The sequence below is a fragment of the Polyodon spathula genome, chromosome 12, assembly GCF_017654505.1.
Source record: "Polyodon spathula isolate WHYD16114869_AA chromosome 12, ASM1765450v1, whole genome shotgun sequence".
Taxonomy (NCBI): domain Eukaryota; kingdom Metazoa; phylum Chordata; class Actinopteri; order Acipenseriformes; family Polyodontidae; genus Polyodon; species Polyodon spathula.
In genome coordinates this window covers 13089509-13102527 of record NC_054545.1, presented here as the reverse complement: position 1 = coordinate 13102527, position 13019 = coordinate 13089509, and the positions used below count along the sequence as shown (strand labels likewise).

The 13019-nt window shown below is 40.3% G+C and overlaps 1 pseudogene; it reads left to right on the top strand.

The window, feature by feature from the left end:
- Positions 1 to 13019, top strand: part of LOC121324446 — a 179936-nt pseudogene that overhangs the window by 42621 nt on the left and 124296 nt on the right.

Below are 13019 nucleotides of genomic sequence, written 5' to 3'. Positions count from 1 at the left end.
ATTGTATATTATTTTACTAATATTTATTTGGAGGTTACAAAGACATACTATCACAATTGTTACTTATTATTTCCGTTTTGGTTTGTTTTTTACCGACTTGACAAGAATTTTTTTTTTTTTATTGAATAGCCGGTATGCTTTGTGCCATTCCGCAACACATTTCAGCTGCCGACAGGTCATTTGGCCTGCTGTCAAATTTAATTGCCGACCAGTGCTCTACACCTTGATCTTTTGATTCAGTGGTATGTATTTGTTTTTTTTTCAGATGTAAATTCACATTTCAAACACACACAAGTCCAAATTAACATATTGTGTTCCTGCTTGTTATGTCGGAGCTAACGGTTTACTATATTAAGTCACATCACTTGTTTCCTGCTTGCACTTTAAGGCCAAAAATCTTATTCAACTCCTTATTATTTTCTTTTTGGTAATCTAAAAAAATATGGGTCTGCAGCTTCAAAGGTGGGGACTTTACAGTTGTAGAGGGTATTTGGTTCAATGTAGTTCCCACTGTGTCTCTCTGATCTCCTGAGGTCACTGGTTTAAGCCTCTGCTCGAAACAGTTCCAAAGTTCAGCAGTGCTAGAATGGAGCGGAGATGAAGTGGGGGGTGTTAAACCACCTAATTTCCTCTTCCTGGATGAAATCTTAGCACTCTGAAATTGATACCTTTGGCTGCCAGGGCATTTCTTGGGGTTACTGTACCTTTTTATTCTGTAGGCCTGAAGCATCGTTTTCAATCATCAGAGTAAAAAAAAAAAACAGATCAAAAATCCAAAAGGTTGAACAGTGTTATCTGATATAAAAATCGTAAAAAAAAAGACAGCAGAGCACTAAAACTGGGATTGTTCTTGCTAGATTTAAATCCAAGTGCAGTCTGAAATAGCGAAAGTTTATTTTCTGGTGTTTTTACGAATGGAAACAATATGAATCCTTTTCTTGTGAAAAGTAACCCTTAATTAGAAAATATATGCATACCAAGAGTATTTTTAATATAAAGTAGAATATTTTCTTTACTGCTATTTCTTGTTTATGCAAAGGGTGCTGTTAATCCATAACTTTAAACACTGGGGTTTATGTAATTGATCTAAACAGTGGCAGATCTAAATACTACCATTAAAATATGAACCGTCCTAATGTTTTTATATATTTACAGATAGAAATAAACGGAAAGGTTAATATGAACAGTGTTGCATGTATAACCAGGATTCTTTATTCATTTAAACATCAGCATTATTTAGATAATCCATTGTTTTTAAATCAACTGAATCTACCCCACAGTATCTATCATAAGAGAAGTACTTGAAAAATTAAAAACAAAGTCATTGAAGGCATTGATAAAATCTGATTATTTAAATGTTTGTCTAACATTTTTTTATGGAAACAAGACTCCCATTGCATAGCAATTTGAGCCATTTCAGATATACTACATGCTTAATTATATATACAATTATCCCCAAAACCACTTTCAGTAAGCTGTAATGGAACAACTGCCATGTATTGGTTGCCATTTTCCACATCTGTGCACATACTGTTGGGTCGTATTCACAAAGCATAAAATGATGTTGTGTTTTTAAAGTATGTTTTGATGCATTAAGTACAATTTGCTTATGAGGAAATGTCTTGAAAGTTTTCACGGATACCAAACATTATAAACTAAGAAAATACCCCTGGGGTACAGAAATGTGAATGGGACCTACTGATTTATCAATGTGAGAATGCTATGTGTATTTTTGTGGGGCCTAACTGTACGTACATTTTAAAGATTTAGTAATCAAATAATATAATACTGATGGAATATATGAGAGAATCTAGCTACAGGGGTCTTCAATTTTCTGCAGTTTTGAAAGAAATTGTTATAGCAATACTGCGTTTTCATTTTGACCTTGTGTAGCACCAGCTATGCGAGGCAATTTTAATGATCCAAAAAGCACTGTCCTTTAACTCTGTATTAATCATGCTGGGATAAGGGGGGTTACAATTATACAAAAGTGTGCCTTAAATATAAACCTTGCTCAGGCACTTTATCTGTTTTCCTGATCTTTGCAAACTGAAAGCAATGCTAACTGTATCTGTCATCAAGTGATCTGCTAGGGATTGGCAGGGGGAGGGAACATGTAGGTGAAGCAGATTTCACATACATGCAGTGCCAACTGGCTTTTATCAAAACACAGAATAGAGCCAAAACAAAATGTAATTTTCCACTTTCTCAGGCTTAACTGAATCTTTCTGTGCCAGAACCCCACCTTTAGTCTGATTGGGACCTGTATGTCTGTTGGCAGTTGTAGAAAATATTTCCTACTGCTACAGCAACAACCTCAATATTCTTTAGATTCAAAAGGGAGTTTTCAAGGTTTTGTATTCAGACTGGATTTGAAATGGACTCTGGTGCTTTGGATCCTTGGTGCTTCAACGCGCCTTGCATCAGTGCCCTCGATGCTTATCCCTCAGTGCTTTAACACTCACTGCTGCGGTGCCCACTATGCCCCCTGTCTGTAGGCAGTGCTCAACTCCATTGCAAGCTACATGCTGCCCCGGTCATGTGACTACACACGATCCAGACTGTGCACCCTTGTCCATTACCTTTGGTGCTTGCACCCTCGGTGCCTTGATACCCTCTGCCTGTAGACGGTGCTCCACTCCGCTGTAAGCTACGCGTTGCCCCAGTTGCAGTCCAGGCTAGACACCCTTGTCCCGCTGCTGTGATTGAGCCTGTGTGAAACAACACTCTGTCAAGTTTTCTGGAGTTCCCCTGCAATTTTTATTGCTGGAAGCTGGCTTGCCACTTCCCTGGAATCAGAAATTCCGCTTCTATGAACTCATTTGCACAACTATGTTGCACAAAACATTGCACAACTATGCTGTGTTTAATCTTTTTCTTTTCAACAGCCTACATCGCTTTGCGATTGTAGTCTGCTTTTCTAACCTTAGAGTGCTTCCTGTTTTGTGTTTTTTCCTCTGCTATTGAAAAAATAAAGAGACATGTGATCCTCCACTGGGCCCCTGGCTCTGCCGCGCCCCGCTGTTGAGTTGACTCCAATGGATTCTCTCGGCCCCCCCTCTTGCTTAAACATGTGTGCTTAAACATTCACTTCACCCGTGTTGCCTGGTGACTGTTCCATTTACTCTTACACCTTTGCTGTTGTGTGCATGTGTGTGTTTTTTCTTTTACTACTTTTATATTAAAAAATAAATAAATAAATAAGCGAGAAGCATGATTCCTCCACTGGGACCCAGCTCTGCTGCGCCCCGCTGTTGAGTTGAATCTGCCGGCTTGTTGCAGCCAGCCAACTCGGTGTGCTTGGTTAAAAGAAAAAAAATAAAATAATGATAATAATACTTTTTTACAGCTCACCCGCCTGCCATAGTGACTGTTTGTTTTATCCCCATAGCTGAACTGCTGTGTGTGTGTGTGACCCTGTATTTTTTCCTATTACTGCCTTTTTCAGTAAAAAATAAAAAAAAAAGTAGCACATTTTTTCTTCCTGTCTAACATCACACAGTTCCTTGAGCCTGAACTCCACTCTGGTATACTCTACGCACTGCCCCCTTGTAAGATTGCACGCAGTCCAGAACGAGGATATCGCACTACATCCTGGTGCAACACAGTACGCTTCCCCGCACTGCTCTCCTGATTGCCTACTGCAGCCACTTAAGCCTGTGTATCGACCCCGGTGTATGCTAAGCACTACCCCGGGTTGTGTTGACTACACACGGTTAGGGCTAGGCGCTTGTTGATGCCTTGGTGCTTGGACGCTCCATGCCTCTGTGCTTCAGCACACCAACATGTCAATAACACCTCCACTCGGTGCCCCGATTCTTTGGTGCACCAGTACTGTATTCTCTCTGTGTCCTCGTGTTTCTGCACCTTTGGTTCCTGAGTGCTTCAATACACAGGTTTACACCCTCCGGTGTTTAAACAATGTGTCAGTCTGTCCCTGAGCCCATCGCGGAGCATTCCCTGCGCTCAGGCTCAAATGCTTCGCTCTCACACCTGCTCTTAGTCTCCCACATGGAGTGCTGAGCGGACCAAGCAACTTGAGACATGCACAGGAAATTATGGACCTGAAAAACCAAATGGTCCAAGTCCTTCATATTTGGCCAGGCAGCAGGCTCAAGCCCTTGCTCTGGCCCCGGCTCAGCCAATGACGGCGGCCCCGGAACTGACCCTGCTTACACCGGTGGTCACCCCGGATGTTACAGAACCGGATGTCAGCATGGCTGAGGAGGACCATGATGTGATTTCGATCACGGCTTCATGAGAAGGGGCTTCTTCCTTCAGAAGCAGCTACTGCAGTTGGTGCTCCTACCTCCCCTGACCATACCTTTGGACCAGAAGTAGAGGAATTGCTTCAGCACTCTCACCAAGAATGGAAGGCATACCGGCAGGTAGCCTCAATGCTTCCCTTCTGTACTGGGAGAGAACGAGATGCTAACGTCCGCACATACTCACACTAATACCGTTGCTCCCGGCTTTCCTGGAGAAAGTCCGGAGAGAAGAGGTGACAATTTTCCTGGTGGCCCCCAGATGGCCCAGGAGAATCTGTTTTTCAAACATTTGCCAGCTGCTGCAAAGCCAGCCCTGGGAGATTCCGCTGCGCCTGTATCTCCTCAGTCAGACAAGAGATACCCTCTGGCACTCGGAACCGGGCAGACTCCAACTCTGGGTCTGGCCTCTGAATGGGACCATCTGTTAGCCTTAGGTCTCTTAGATGCAGTCGTCAGTACACTGCAGAACGCTAGGGTCTCCTCCACAGGTTGTTGTATGCCTATAAGTGGAAGTATTTTCAAAATTGTTGTATGACCAGAGGTCATGACCCAATTTATTGCCCTATAGTAATTATTTGTTTTCCATTTAAACCAGTCAGTTGAACGGGAGGCTTTCTATCCCCTCCCTTTTCTTCGGAGGAGGATCGGAGAGTAAATTCCCTCTGCCCGTTTTGGGCAATGAGATGTTATGTGGATAGGACGAGAGTGCTGCGTCAGTCTGACCAGCTCTTCATCTGTCATGGTGAAAGGACCCTTGGCCAAGCCCTCTCCAAGCCTACTCGACTGTCACACTGGATTGTGGACACAGTTTTGACTGCATATATTAATGCCAGCTTACCCACCTGGACGGGTCACTGCACACTCTACCAGTGGAGTGGCTACGTCATGGGCCCCTTTTTAAAGGAGCCTCATTGACCGATATTTGTACTGCGGCTAGCTGAGCTACTCTGCATAGATTCACCAGGTTCTCCTTCATTAGGCACAAGGGTCCCTGAGGTTGCATGCTCTCACCACTAATTTAGTTTTGCAGTGTCGAGTTGTCCCTTGTCAGCTGTCTCGGCTTATGCTCCCTCGCGACGGCTTTGATATACTTTTCCCCAAAAGTATTGGTTGTTGGTCATCTTCAAATTGAAAGGGAATGTTAGGTTACGGATGTAACCCTGGTTCCCTCAAAGAGAAAAAGACCAACAAACCTTGCGTTCACGGGTTCGGTGCAAAAGAGAATGTGATCTCCACGGAGTGACTACTTATTCCCTTGGTGGGTAGGACCGAAGACTTCACTCCACGGATGGGCCTATCGGCAGCTTTGATATAAAATGCTCAGTGAATACCTGACCTGCGGCAGCCATCTCCCAAAAGAATTGGTTGTTGTTTGTCTTCTCTGTCAAGGAATCAGGGTTACATCTGTAACCTAATGTTTTTTCACTTTCAGCCATTTTCTATTCTTGCGAGGAGTGCAGGGGAGAAGGGCGTTCCTTTGAAAAGGGGAGGGACTGACAGTGATGTGAACCAATCTCATGACAGAGGGAGAAAAAGTTTTTATTGAGAAAAAAATTATATATTAAAAATACAAAACTGATAGATCATAATTGGATAAGTCTCCACCCCTGTGAGTTAATACTTGGTGGAAGCACCTTCTGCAGCAATTACAGCTGTGAGTCTGTTGGGATAGGTCTCCTAGAGACTTGGCAATATTTGACCATTCTTCTTTACAAAACTGTTTAAGTTCTGTCAAGCTCCTTGGGGAGTATTGGTGTACAGAAATCTTCAAGTCATCCCACAAATTTTCGATCGGATTTAGGTTGGGGCTCTGACTGGGCCACTCAAAGACATTTACCTTTTTGTTCCTTAGCCACTCCAGTGTAGCTTTGGCTGTGTGCTTTGGGTCATTGTCATGCTGAAAGGTGAACTTCCGTCCCAGGTTCAGCTTTCCTGCAGAGGCAGCAGGTTTTCCTCAAGGACTTCTCTGCACTTTGTACATTTTCCTTTCTATCCTGACAAATGCTCCAGTCCCTGTCGATGGGAAACATCCTGATAACATGATGCTGCCACCACCGTGCTTCACAGTAGGAATGGTGTTCTTTCATGCACTGTGTTGGGTATGTGCCAAACATAATGCTTTGCATTTAGGCCAAAAAGTTCCATTTTAGTTTCATCAGACCACACAACTTTTTGCCACATGACTACAGAATCTCCTGAGTGTTTTTTTACATACTTCAAACGGGATTCAAGGTGGGCTTTCTTGAGTAATGGCTTCCTTCTTGCCACCCTACCATACAGGCCAGATTTGTGGAGTGCTTGGGATATAGTTGTCACATGCACACTTTGGCCTCTTGGTAGCCTCTTCTTGCTCGGTCATCTAGTTTGGAGGGACGGCCTGATCTAGGCAGGGTCTTGGTGGTGCCATACACCTTCCACTTCTTAATAATCGTCTTGACCTTGCTCCAAGGGATATTTAAGTTTTTTTATTTTGTTTTTGTACCCATCCCCTGATCTGTGCCTTTCAACAACATTGTCCCGGAGTTCTTTTGAAAGCGCCTTGGTGCTCATGGTCTTTGCTTTGAAATGCACTACCCAGCAAAGGGAACCTGCAGGGAACAGCTGAATTTATCGTGAAATCATGTGAATCACTACAATTTAACACAGGTGGAGGCCACTTAACTTGATGTGTGATTTTGAAGGTGATTGGTTACACCTGAGCTAATTTAGGATTGGGGGTGGACACTTATCCAACCAAGCTATTTCAGTTTTTATTTTCAATTAATTTTCTACAAATTTCTATAATATTTTTTTTACTTGGAAGTTGTAGGGTAGGAGGTGTAGATAAATGAAAAAAAACACAACAATTTTAATGCATTTTAATTCCAGGTAGCTTTGCTTTGACTCTTCTGTCCAGTTCGTCCCACACTTTGAGGTGTGTTTCGGGTCATTATCTTGCTGAAGAATGAAGGACTGCCTAACTAGCCGTAATCCTGATGGAATGGCATGCCTCTGAAGTATGCTATGATAGCCATGCTGGTTGAGCTTGCCATGGACTTGGTAAAGACCACCAACTCTGTCACCAGCAAAGCAACCCCAGACCATGACACTGCCTCCTCCATGCTTGACAGTGGGAACCACACATGCAGAACTCATGCACTCACCCTCTCTGCGTCTTACAAATACTCGGTGGTTGGACCCAAATATTTCAAATTTTGACTCATCAGTCCATAAGACGTTTTTTGGCCCAGGCAAGTCTCTTCCTGTTATTCTGCACTCTTAACAATGGTTTCTTTGCAGCAATTCTTCCAGTTAGGCCAGCTTCATGCAATCTCCTCGGAACAGTTGATGTTGAAACATCTGTACTTCTAGTAACATTTAGCTGAGCTTGTATTTCAGGGGCAGACTTGTGACTTGAATTAACTTGTTCTGATTCTGAGGTCACCCTTGGCCTGCCTGACCTTGTTCGGTCCTCATGAGTGCCAGTTTCTTCAAATCGTTTGATGGTCTTGGCCACAGCAGTTATTAACAGTTGCGATTTGTCTTAAAGATTGACCTTAATTTCTTAAAGTAATTACAAAGTCTTTTTTCTTTGTTTAACTGAGCGTATTTTGCCATTTTCTGCTCCCTTACATTCAGGAATGATAAACTTGTGCCTATGCTACCTATATTAATAGTAATCATGGACCCTCACCTGTTAACAATAATTGGTGACAAAAGGTTAGTTAGGTAACATGCTAGTTAACTCAGAGAACATCTAACAAAGACACTTTTATACTTGGGCCAGTGTTCTAACACTGTGTTATACGCATTTCAGACTTTTAACTGACTTCGGATTTAGACTGAAATCCCCTTGCTTTGGGCGACCATTTCATTGAAATTGACAGGGTTTACATTTTCATTTAAAGTACATTTTTAATGTGATTCACTTATGATTCTCAGCTTATATAAGTACACGTATCATATAATGAAATATTAAGTGTTTATAGACAAGTTAAAAGTTAAAAGCATAGATAATCATGAAAAACCTGGTTTGAAACAGGTGTACTCAAACTTTTGACTGGTACTGTATGTGTGTGTGTGTGTGTGTGTATATATATATATATATATATATATATATATATATATATATATATATATATATATATATAAAATATTTATTTATTTATTTATTTTTTACAGTTTTCCTCCCCAATTTAGAATTTCTGATTATTTTCCTTAGTCTCATTCGATCTTAATGCCAAGCCAGTCCTATCTAACACCCTCTGGTGCACAAAAGACAGCCCTGCCTGCAGGTGTCCACTCTGGCTTATAGGGCACCTGGTCTATAGGATCTATTCTAGTGTAGTAAGGTAAAGCAGACACTGACGGTTTTACCTCCTCTACTTGTGGAAGCGTCATTGCCAATATGATTCTCAACCAACATCAATAACTTGCTACTGAATGCATGTTGGTTATTCATTCTACAGTGGCAGGGTATTGTACTGTCTGTGAACTTTGGTTTGACTTCCTTCTAATGTTGATGTCCCCTCTGTCACTCTTTTCCTTTCCAGGTGGTTCTAACCAATCAGATTACGACGCACTCAGCAGCAAAGGTACTGCATCCTCACACCTGGAATGCAATGCCAGAAGGTAAAGGTGAGATTGTGTAACATATCTGTACCACTGCATTTCTCCCATAATAACACTGCACTCACAGTATACTAAATTAACCAAGTGATATTTTTTATTGCATAACTGTTTTCCATTCCCTCCATGGCCAGTACAAAAAAGTCAGCACTCCTCATCAGATAGATATGCCACACTCATGTGTGGATATACTTTAGGTAAATTATGATTGATTTTCACTATCACAAATACACATATGTCTGCTTTGGCTACAGCAGCAAACAGGTACAGTACTTAGAGATTGGGTTAAATAGCAATTTTTAACCAGTTATGTGTGTTTTTGGTTTTTTATGGTTGGCATTATTATTAAAGCCTAAGTAAAGGTATGATGCTGGGTGAGCATACAGGTTCTGGTTGGGGTAAGGGGACATTTCCCAACTTTTAAGCAAATGCTGTGCTCTGTGGCTGCCTGTAACTTTACCCGCCTTAGAAATCTAATTAGAATGTAGGTTCTAAACAGGAAAGGGCCCCTTAGCTCCATCTGCTCAGGCTGGGGAAATGTGGAACAATGAGGCATATCCGATTCACAGTCCTGCTTATGTAATCAGATTAATATCTTATGGCTTCAGTTTAGTCCTTTTTTCAGGTTTCTTCTTTCAAGAGCAGCGCTTCTCCAGTTCTGAGAAAATTCATCTCCTCTCTGTTTATTATTCGCCTGAGGGCTGTCGACTGTCGGCCAGAGTTCAGTGACCAGGGTAATGCTGACCTCAGTTTCATGTACTTCTGTTAAAAAATAAAACTGGGCCATGAAGTTACAGCTATCTTCATTTGGTTCTAGAAGTACATTGCAGTAGTACATTAGGTCAAGAGTTCTATCTAATTTCCAAGAATCTAGTTTTTCAAGAATCATAAAAGCTTAATGAAAACTATTATGTCAAGCTATTATTTAATAGCAGCACATCCTTTTAGTTAAGTGATGACAAACTTCCAAAAACAAATGTTTGGCATCTGTTTAGTTTGGCCAAACTCTTGTGTGTTCATATCATATCTTCCAAGCTGATTGTATGCTACTTTTCCCATCTGCCTTCTCCTATGAGAGTGATTTGAAATTTGTCCGGTTGGTTTCCATTTTTAGCAAACACAATCAAACCACTATGAACTGGGAGTCTGAATGCGATCACTCCAAATTTCTTTTGAATACCCTTACAAATCCTTCTAATACAGTAAAATTCCAAGCCAGTTCCCCAAAAAAGCAAAACGTTACAGTAAAAAAAAAAAACTGATGACTACATCAATGGCCGCAGTCTTTATTTCTACATGATGTATAACCGATCTCCATTGTTTAGTGTCCGGTTGTAACATGGCAATAGGAAGAGTAGCTTTACCTGGTTAGCTTTGTCTGAACATCAGCAATACTGTGACCCAACAGTCCTGTTTGATTACTGTAGGTTTATAGCTGTCGCTTTCTTGCCCAGTATTGAGTACTGCTGAGCCATCAACATCCAGCCATCTAGTAAAAGCCTTGGAAACTCACTTCATGCGAAACCCTGATCGTCTAATCCTAGCAATCTTTGTTTAAAAAGAATGAAACTGTGTGGATACACTCATTTGGTGCACACATCCCGTTTAATACCGTTTCAAAATTCTGGGAACAATATTAAAGAAAATAAATGATTCTCAGTGCAAATTAGCTTCAGTGGGCGTGTTAAATTATAGACAATTTAAACTGTTGGAAACAAAAAAAAAACAGCATTTATCAGATTTTAAACACCTCCCTTAAGTTTTAGCTTCAGCATCTGGAGACCAGACGGGGAGAAGCTTTTAGGCACCAAGTTGCAAACTGCATGTTTTTTGGGGGGGGGGGGGGGCATTGGTTCAAAGTCAAGTCTTTAGTGTTTGGAGAGCTCAGTAACATTTGATTCAGGTTGGAAGGCCTGTCTTTTACCTTGGGGGGTTACAACTGGACTGGATAGCACAGGAGTCCCAGATACCTGATACCAGATCCAGGTGGTACAAACTACTACCCATAAAATATGGGGATTATGTTTTGATAGGTGCTGCTGGATTCATGATAACAAAATGATACTTACACAGCATATTCAAGGGTACATAAGAACCTTTTTTATTTTATTGTGTTACATGTTCCCATGGGTTGCTACAACTGTTTACGTAAGGTGTGTGTGTTGTTTAAATTTTATTTATTATTTTTTTACATTTTGACCACTTTTTTAAACTTTTACATTGCATTCTCTACCTCAAGATGGCTTCCCATATCCCTGCATGGACCTCTCAGAACTACATTTCCCATCATCCTCCTGCTCACTGGTAAATCCATCTCAGTTACACATGGGAATTGTAGTTCTGAGAGGTCCTTTTGGGTACATGGGAAGGCATCTTGAAGCAGGGAATGCAAATTAAAAGTAAAAAAAAAAAAGTTCAAAATATAAATAGATAAATAAATAAACAATACACACACCGTATGTAAACAGTTGTAGCAAAACATGAGAACATGTAACACAATAAAATAAAAAGGTCCTTATGTACCCTTTAAAACTGATTTATATTGGACAGTGGTTTTACACATCATTCAGGCACTGAAATTAAGTGATCTAAACACAATAAGATATACTGTATGCACTGCATATTACTTTCCTTTTAATCTCTATGAAGAATTAGCTACAAGACAGTATCATAAAATCGTTTTTCATGTTATTTAAGACAAAATAAATTATTAATAGAAACTGTATTCTACATTTAAATAATCCTCACAATAGTCATACACATACTGTATCCTTACCTGTGATGTACCCATAGTTTGTGTTGCATATATAATTTGACTGCATGTTGTATCTTTTTTTTTTTCAAGACAAATGCATTCCAAGTAATTATTTTGAGAGATATGACAACAGTTCTATGTGTGTTTCTGAAAAGTGTAACATGTTTAAAAATACCTGTAGTACATTTACAAAATTCAAGGAACCTTTTCACTGTGCCACCAGATCTCAACGCCATACCACCTTTACAGTTCAGTCTCTGTTGATTTTGGACAAATCCCTTGTTATCTTACAAGTTCAACTGCTAGTTAGAAACTAGTGAGTAAATTAACCTAGTTTTTTAGAGGAAAGGGAGAGAGAAGCTAAAAACTGTGTCGGCAAGCTTGTGGTTTTTGTGGGCGCCACACTGAGTACACCATACCTTCTACTGAACGTTCCTCTGCTGCGTATCTGCACAGCATCTTCCTGTACAAGCTGCACACCTATTTATAAACACATCATCTATGTTTGTTTTTAAAGCACCCAGTTCACACCTCAACACCTTTCAACACCACACTGGGCTGCATCATAACCTGTGCCTGCCTTGTGCTGCATGAGATCTGTAAAAACGTTTTCTCTGCTCATGATTTCAACATAGTTTTATCCTTAGGAACTGAGAATCATTTTTATGAGAGTGTCTTGTACTTAATAATACAGCTGATTGGGCTTAATACATGTAATATTACACACACAAAAAAAAAAAAAAAAAAAAAAAAAAGGAACATGGTTACTGTTTGGATTTTACGTGGATCTTCACCATACACTTCTAGCCTACAATAGTGGTTTTAGATTGCATTTGGCTATAATCCAAAAAACTTTTGATATCACATGAAGATTTTTAACGTTTCATGTACTGTGTAGTTATTATGTGATTATGAGGACCATCTGTGTGTGTGTGCAGTAATTTGTATGTCTATACATTTGCATCACATTGAGTCTGTGGTCACGATAAGATTTGACCCAAAAGCTACTGTAGCAAATAAATGCGATTCACTGTTACATTAAATGTTCAGACTTATGGTACATATTCAGTTCAAGTTTGATTGCATCCTGTAACAACTTTCAAAACAAGATTTCCTTCAGAGAGCATAGGGTGCTCGGGTAAATCATCTCATTTTTACACGGCAAAGTAAGCTTGCCAAACCCACGTTATTGTGTAGATTGAATAAATGTATAAGGGTGGTGTTTTATGGTGGAAGTTTGGCTGACTGTAGAGATCTAACTGAGTTCATCTAACTCTCAGATTAACTAACTCAAACTAGTTTTGCTAGTAAATCAGTAGTAAAAAAAAAAAAATACAGACTAACCCCCATTGTAGTTTCCAGTGGTATATGGAGATTGTATTCTGTCT